This window comes from Nicotiana attenuata, chromosome 2 (genome assembly GCF_001879085.1).
Source record: "Nicotiana attenuata strain UT chromosome 2, NIATTr2, whole genome shotgun sequence".
Taxonomy (NCBI): Eukaryota; Viridiplantae; Streptophyta; class Magnoliopsida; order Solanales; family Solanaceae; genus Nicotiana; species Nicotiana attenuata.
Window position 1 is genome coordinate 74468403 of NC_031990.1, and position 8880 is coordinate 74477282.

The 8880-nt window shown below is 37.8% G+C and overlaps 1 long non-coding RNA gene across 7 annotated transcripts; it reads right to left on the minus strand.

The window, feature by feature from the left end:
• Positions 2565–8399, minus strand: LOC109212763. 7 transcript variants are annotated; one of them, XR_002065912.1, is made up of 5 exons: positions 7871–8386; positions 7697–7762; positions 5493–5638; positions 4224–4351; positions 2565–2976 (listed from the first exon to the last, which is right to left on the minus strand). It is a non-coding gene; the product is annotated as an uncharacterized LOC109212763 (long non-coding RNA). The 7 variants fall into 7 exon arrangements; XR_002065909.1 differs by lacking the exon at positions 2565–2976 and adding an exon at positions 6772–6841 and having other exon boundaries at positions 3418–4351; positions 7871–8399; XR_002065911.1 differs by lacking the exon at positions 2565–2976 and adding an exon at positions 3418–4136.

The following is an 8880-nucleotide window of genomic DNA, read 5'->3' on the forward strand; positions in this document are numbered from 1 at the left end:
GGAGAATGTTCGATGGTCCATTGGCGGCATGTTTGCGGCCGGGGGACACCGATTATGTCCTTCGAGAAATCCACGAAGGCATTTGTGGGAATCGTTCCAGCACCGAGTCCTTGGTTCGCAAAGTTATCAGAGCAGGTTACTACTGGGATAACATGGAAAAAGATACTAAGGAATTTGTTAGAAAATGTGATAAGTGTCAACAATTCGTACCGATAATCCATCAGCCCGGAGAACAACTCCATTCGGTCTTATCCCCATGGCCTTTCATGAAATGGGGGATGGATATAGTCGGTTCTCTACCAACGGCCCCAGGTAAAGCCAAATTTATTCTGTTTATGACTGATTATTTTTCTAAGTGCGTGGAAGCACAGGCCTTCGAGAAGGTCAGAGAAAAAGAAGTTATCGACTTCATTTATGACCACATCATATGCCGATTCAGGATACCTGCCGAGATAGTGTGTGACAATGGGAAACAATTTATCGGCGACAAGGTGACGGAGTTACTCGAGGCACACAAAATAAAGAGGATCCTATCGACACCATACCATCCAACTGGAAACGGACAGGTTGAATCAACAAATAAAACTATCATTCAAAACTTGAAGAAAAGATTGGACGATGCAAAAGGAAAATGGAGAGAAGTTTTACCCGAGGTCCTCTGGGCATATCGGACAACATCGAAGTCCAGCACGGGGGCCACCCCGTTTTCCTTAGTATATGGCTCCGAGGCCCTCATCCCCGTCGAGGTTGGAGAACCCAGTGCCAGGTTTCGACATGCATCGGAGGAGTCAAATCACAAGGCTATGAATGCTAGCCTAGAGTTATTAGATGAAAGGCGGGAAATAGTACTTGTTCGGATGACCGCACAAAAGCAAAGGATCGAAAGATACTACAATAGAAGGACTAATCTTCGACACTTTGGAATCGGGGACTTAGTTCTACGAAAGGTCACCCTCAACACTCGAGACCCTAATGAAGGGAAACTAGGCCCGAATTGTGAAGGACCGTGCCGAGTCCTCAGAGTTGTCTGTAAAGGGTCTTACAAACTTAGCACAATGGAAGGTGAACAACTGCCAAACAACTGGAACCTATCGTTACTCAAACGATAGTACTGCTAAGGTACGACTTTATCCTTTCTCTGTTTGAGTTTAAAACTAACTTATTACAGATTTTCGATCTAAGCTATCGAAGATACGCGATCTCGACGATACCTTTTTTACACGAAGGCCTTAGGTTTTAAAGCATGCGTTGCACTCTTTTTTCCTTAGAATGGATTTTATCCCAAATGGGTTTTACCGGCAAGGTTTTTAATGAGGCAACAATTATGTGCTACCTAAGGAGAACTCAACAGTATCCGAGGCTTCTTTTCAATCAACCTCGAATATTGGGGGGAATCATCCTCGGAGATTACATTTTCAAGGAAAATACTTTACGCCTAAAAGGGCCTCGATAGGAAAACTTTGTAATGGGCCAAATGATCAGATGAACCGTGTCCATATAGAATAGTCGAGCCTTGATGGCAAAACATGTACTCTTGTATGAAATTACTTGAAGAAGCATTCTGTTTATATCAAAAACACTTTGTATCCCAAAAAACTCTACTATTATGCGAGCTCTACACTTATAATCCTACGGTAAACGGCTCAAGAGCCAAAACATAAAAGCACCCCCGAATACTCGGGGACTGTTATCGACAGTCAATACATCCCAATCACCAAAAACTCGGACCCATAAGAGACCAAAGAGGCATTCCCTCAAAACAAAGTCCAAGGTCAATATACTCAGGGACTAACTTTTCAAACAAGTTCGAAAAGTTATCGGGAAATGAGTCCAAGTGACACACCCGAAGGCTACGGCCAGATTAAAGACTACGGTCATATATAAAGGCTTTGGCCTAAGCAATGCGGCTTGGAGACGTCCAATTTCCACTATAAGATAAAGGCCTTCAAACATTGAAAAACCGGTTAAATCAGGCTACCCTCGGCAAAAGCAAAATATAAAGGGCTTCGATAAAGTCAGCTCTCGAATGATTCAAAGGCTTCCATAACATCAACCTTCAGAAAAACCTCAAGAGGTATTCCATTAGTAGTACACAAGCAAGGTCCCGATACGTCGAACCTTCAAAAATCCAACGGGTACAAAAAACACATGCTTAGGCATAACTAAATTTTCACTAAGTCTTTTGGCCGAAATGCGGGAAAAAATTATGTAGCCAATCTAGAGGCCGAATTGGCCCAATTTAAAGAGCCTATGGGCTAACTTAAAGAGCCTAAGGGCCGATATATAAGAGCCCAAGGGCCTATTCGAAAGGCTTAAGGGCCACCACTTATAGTTCGAGACTCCATTCTCACTCGACCCAGATTCAAGAGTCACGATATCCCGAGCTCACATCGAATCGATTTAAACTTAGCTCGAGGATTATTATATCTATCGATAAAGTCGTAAGGGTTTATTATGTTATGAATCTGAATCAATACTCGTACTCATTGTTTGAATTATCGAAATCTTCCGCAAATGAAAACAAAATAAAATTCAACACAAGTTGAGGATAGAGCGAAAAATACTTTATATTCATGAGGGATGTTTTAAAAAACATATTTACAATGCCCGCAGGAAGCCCTTGCACAGAAAAGGAAAAGAGAACCTAATCCTTTTTCGCGGTTTCTCCGAGAGCGCCGTCCTCAGGAACTACACCTTCGGCGACTCTATCTTCAAGAGCCTCCTCTCCCTCGGGAACGTCTTCTTCACCTTCCCCGTCCCCGGAGCCATTCGCTACATCCTCATCATAAGAAAAGCCAAAAAACCTAGCATCAGTTTCCCGCGCCTTTGCCTCGGCTATCTCCTCGGCAAGATTGAACCCTCGGGCATGGATTTCTTCTAGGGTCTCCCTCCGGGCCTGGAACTTGGCTAACTCGTTGCTTTGTTTTTCCCGGTCGGAGGCCTCCCTCAACTCATCTTGAACGGCTGCGGCATCCACTACAACAAAAATGGGCTTTAGCGGCAATAGAAAATGGCTTTAGCGGCAATAACAATAGCCGCTATATCGTTTACCGGCCATTGTTGTTTAGCCGCTGAAGCCAGGGTCGGCAAAGCCTTTAGCGGCTTTTCTAACAAAAGCTGGTAAAATGTATGGTTTATTGCCGCTAAAAAGTATTATCTTTAATGCAATTGTTTGCGGCAATTATAATGGCTGCTAAATCCAATCTAAAATGGCTAATTATACTCCTGTAGTATTCATTTAGATAGCCGCTAAATTCAAAATAATTGCCACTAAAAGTTTTTATCTTTAACGATAATTGTTTGTGGCAATTATAATGGCTACCAAATTCAATCCAAAACGGCTAATATACTCCTTTAGTGTCCGTTTATATAGCGGTAATAGCAATAATTTGGCAACCATTAATAATAGTTACTACATTCGTCTAAAATATGATCCAAATAATAAAATATGTTATTAATAATTCAAAAAAACATAATATATCTCATTAAATCTTATCAAAAGGAAGTGCTAATAAAAGATATTAATGTCACAGTAACTTAAAAAATAAACTTATATTGTTCAACCTAAATAACTACAACAACAAACCCGGTTTGATCCCACCATGTGGGGTCTGGGGAGGGTAGTCTGTAAGCAGACCTTACCCCTACCTAATGCAGGTAGAGAGGCTGTATCCAAACGAATGATGGTCTTCAAATGATTTCCACAATTTTTTATCATTTTGAAATCTTCCACACACTAAATTATGTATGACCTGAAATTACAAGATAACTATGTCAAAATTTGAAATATATGCCCCACAAAAGGAAATTACCGAGACCTTTAGTCCCAGCTATTCTTCTCCAAAGGGAAAAGCCAGCAAAGGCTAGCATTTGCTTGTTTCCACACTGAAAGAGCTAACATCTCAGTTGAAAAGCTAATACATAGACATGGAAAAATGTTTAGTAACACTCACAAGGCAACAACCAGATTTAACAAAGAGATAAACTGATGATGTCTTTGTGAGAGGCGTTTGATATTAGCAATGATTCAAAATAAACTTGAAACAAGTCATGAGATAAAGTGATGTATTTTCAGTAATACTAGGTATCCTTGATGTTTGTGGTACTCGTTCATGTCCACTATTGGCGTCAGGGATCTAATAAATACTAACATGTTAGGTAATAATACTTTTATATAATTAAAATTTCATTAAAAATGTTTAAAGCTTATAAAATTGAGTTACCTGTTCACCAGAGGTGGCATTACTACTTTGAGGCGTTTATTAAACGGCACATCAACTGTCTTCTCCGATGAAAGTTTCCAAATATATTTCAGTAAAGTAGGCCACAAACCTTTTTGCTTCTGAATTACCTAAAATGAAAAAGATCCGAATCATCCAATGACATCAACGATCCTAACTCCAGATATATTATGCTACTGAAAGAGACTAGCAAAGCAGGAATTACTATAAATGTCACAACAATGTAAAACAATTACAACAAAGTGCTCATATTGGAACTAAAGTTAAGGCTGTTGGAAATCAAGAATCATCACATGAAAGGAAGGAAGCAACTGATCCTAATGCCGAAGTTTTGTTAGTTTCACAATGTGCAACACAACCAGAAGATGCAGACCCAATGAACTTTATGTAGATTTTCCCCTTATTGTGCGACAAAAATACAAATACATAAATAGAAGAGTGTCCTAATAAGTTGAAAGAAACAATTTTCAAGGTTGCTATAAGTACAAAGCCAAGAGAAGCATATGCTACCCAAAAAATAGAACTGTTGTAGCAAAACTACATAGTTGTCCTTCTGCAGTTGTTGAACAATTGTGTAGTTGTTCCTCTACTGTTGTTGCACAACTGTGCAGTTGTTCTTCTGCAGTTGATTATTAGTTTTAAGTATAAACTCATGATTCCAAACATACATCTTAACAGTTAACAAAGAGAAACCACATCTCTTGTCTTCAAGATTAACTCATAGAGTATCAGTTGTATAACAGTATGCCCACTATGTATAGTAGGCTCTACTGAAAAATATCAGCTCTACAATGATAAAGATTGATCTACAATGATAAAGAAACCACATCTCTTGTCTTCAAGAACTAACAACATATTTAGAACAGAATCCAAGTCACAAATATATGTGGAAAAAAATTAACAAGTCAAATCAATGGAGCATTAACACGAAGAGATATCAAAAGCTAACAAAGTGAATAGTTCATATCCACCTAAATCGACAATTCAAATAGAATTACTTTACACTTAAATTAACAAGATTTTCTTTAACTATAGTCTGCTATAAATAGCTTATAACAATCGAAAGTAAACATATAACATTAGGAAAACTAGAGGAATCAATTCAATCAGTTGCCCGCCAATTTAACAACATCCAAAAATCACAAATAACAATATAGCAAACACAAAAAAAAAATTATCTCTGCAAATCACAAACTGACATAGTTGGACATCACAAATCACAAATCGACTTAGGCTCAAGTATTTGGGTACCTGGTATAGAGGGCTTCTACAAATCACAAATCCATAACTGCATCATTGCATAGAGGGCATTGCTGACTGAGTTCATACCCCAAGCTACCAGTCTAACCTATCCAGTAGTTCTCACATATTTGGAGGTATGTGAATCCCTGTATCACCTGTTGATTAACAAAGTGACAAAGGGGATATATTCATGTATCTGGAATCAGGATAACAATGTTGGATTTTGCTGACCTATGAAAGTATAATACAATTTTTATTATTGGTTTGCTAGTTAGTAGTCCTTCCAATTAGATGAATTAATCGGATCTTTTTAATGGAAAACTAATAATAGATACTCTATTGTTAGTTACTTCCAACCAATCCAAATATATGCAGACAGAAGCAACTCCTAATGCCACTACAGACAGTTCACTTCCTACTCCAAAAACTTCTGATGTAGGATTGTTTAATTTCAAACTTATTTGACAGCAGAGAATACATAATCTTCTCAAGCACTTAAAAGGTTTAAATTACACTGAATTGCTAACTAAAAAAGTACTCACTGACATTTGCTTTATCGGAAAGCCAATAGGAGATAAGACCAGTCCATTGATCCTTTGGTATGTGGCTTGGTTTATTTTTCATCAAGGCATCTTTGGTCTTATATTTGGTCACATAACATAGTCTTCAGATCACATTTATAGTCCTTCCATTTCTTCCCTATTGATTTTTTTATAAACTCTTCTCCACGTATTGGGATTGAGAATTTCTTCCGAAAAGATAGAGCGAGCTTGTACAAAATAATATCAAAGCTGCAAACAACACATATATCCCATATTTAAGGTGAAAGAGTGACACCAGAAGCACTATGCAATGAGGGTTGTGAAGATCATGTTGACACACACCACCATGCTTTGTCCTGCTAATCTTGTTACTAGAACAAATTTTTCACTTGGCACTACCCAACCTAGAGGACCCTAATTCAAGGATACAAAATTTAAGTCCCAGAAAAAAAAAGAACAGAACATGATTCATTTTACTGCTCAGCAGCAATGCCAACAGAATTGTTCAAATTGCTAGATTGTTCATCATATGTTTGGGCTTGAGAGCAATTTTGAGCATTCATTACTTGCTCAATATAGGGCCGCGCCACTTCATCATGACGTGGTCCAGTAACCAATCTACTACCAACTCTAGTTCTCATATTTCATCTCCAAACTTAAGTACTAATTTATTTTCAAGAACCTGTAGAAGTCATAAAGAAAATGTCTTTAAGAATTTTCTTTCAGCCAAGTGTCAAAATCAAAACCTGTAAGCTACTTTCCGAAGTTGCCTGAACTGCCAAATGTATGCACCTTCTACTATGATTTAAGCACCCCCTGTTGTTGGCAACATTAATTGTTTAATGATAATATCATTTGAATAAGTGATCACACAATAAGTGATCCTCAGTAGTTAAAGTGATAAACCTAAATTTGTTGTTGATGAAAACAATATCTTGTTGGAAAACAAAGTTAAGAACGTAATACAACAAACAAAATTATAGGGTAATAGGTAGGTCTCATGTTAATTCTACTTCCATAGTGATTTGTTCAATTCAGCTATTGAGGTTGTCATGTTCCTGTGCATCTTCAAGGCATTCAAATCTTTCATATGCTCTATTTCCCTGACTATACTATTAAAGGTATCACTACTCCTTACCATTACAACCTTCCAATTATGTTTGCTTATCTAGGTGTTAGCTCAAACATTCTTTTTGCCCTGCACAAATTCATTTAAAACTCTTTGCTGCCTAGTTAGCGCATGCCTACTCCTTTGTTGGGTTAACTTTGTCTTCTTTGACATGTTATCTTCTTCAAGAATTAAATGTTTTGAAACTTTTGCTTTGCATGCGAGAACAAGAATCCTCGATTCAAGTAATTTAATTCGATTCTAACATCAACTAATGAGGTCCTTCAATCCAACAAACTAGTCTCTCATTAAAAACACTTGGACATAACACAAGTTCTAAAAGGCTCATCAAATGAAACAGAATACATCACAAAACATAGCAACATGACATAAGCACATTAGACTATTCCTTATGGGGCTAATTTCATTTACATAACAAGTTGTAACATAGCAAAATAATCAAATCATTGTTTTTTTCAAATCAGATTCATAAGTTTCCAATTTTAATAATAAAATGGGTATATAGAGAAGTACAAAAATTCACATGATATTCACATTCTTACCACAAAACTTTATTGTCCGAGCCCGACTACTGCTGGTGAATAGTGAAGGGAATGTTCTGTGTGAATCTGCGAAGGAAAATTTCTAACCTTAACCATAAGAAATTTCAGACAGTATGGAGAAGAGAGCAGAGATTTCATATTGTAAGAAAAAGTTCAAAATTGAGCTAAACTTACAGAAGCTATGGAGATTACCGAGAGTTGAAATACAAAGCCTAGAACAACTTCGGATTGTAGAGTAAAAACACCAAATCTAATACAAAAATCGAAATTAAAACAACGAGCAAAGACATTATATACACTAACAGTATAAAGTATAAACATATATAAGATCGAGATCTGATTGATATTACACTAAACTCAACTAAAATGCTAGCTGAATCGTAAGTACAGTTTTAGGAAAACCGAGAAGTAGGTCAAAGAATAACTAAGTTGAATTGAAGAGACACTCACCGATCAGAGGAAGAGAAATGGAGAGAGAGACACTGAGAGAGAGATCGTAGGCTTCAGATTTGAATTAGGGGAATTTAGAGACTAAAAATAATTGGAGGGAAGCTAAAGAGAATTGGAGGGCACATTAAAAATAATTGGAGGGAAGCTAAAGCGAATTGGAGGGCACACAACTTGAATTGAAAAGTCTAGTTTTTCTCTTTCTGGACTATATTTTTTTGTCACTAAAAAGTACTTCTTTTACCGACTAAAGTTTAAATGCCGGCAATTAGTGACTCTAGAATATAAATCGGCAGCAATTAAGCTATTGCCGCTAATTAATTGCCACTAAATGTCTAATTTGTTGTAGTGATCCCTTAGGTATACGACAATGGATTTATCAGCCGCAACCTTTGTCTTCTCAGCTTCAGCCTTAGCCTGCACAGCTTCGGCCCGGACTCTAGCGAGCTCTGCCTCTAACTACTCAATCTTTTTGGCCTGAGCCAGACCCTTCGCTTTAATGCCTCGGAGCTGAGTTTCACCCGAGGCTAGTTGGGCTGTAACATCCTTCTTATCGGCAGCAAGTTGATCCATGTTCTTCTTCCACCTATGACAATCAGCTTTAACTTGATCAACCTCGCTCCGGAGCCGCCCATTCATCTCCAACTTTTGCTGCAGCAGAGATAGCGAAGTGATAGCCTCCGAAGTAGGGCCAAGAAGACCGTACCCTGTTAATATCACAGTTACCTGCTCATCTA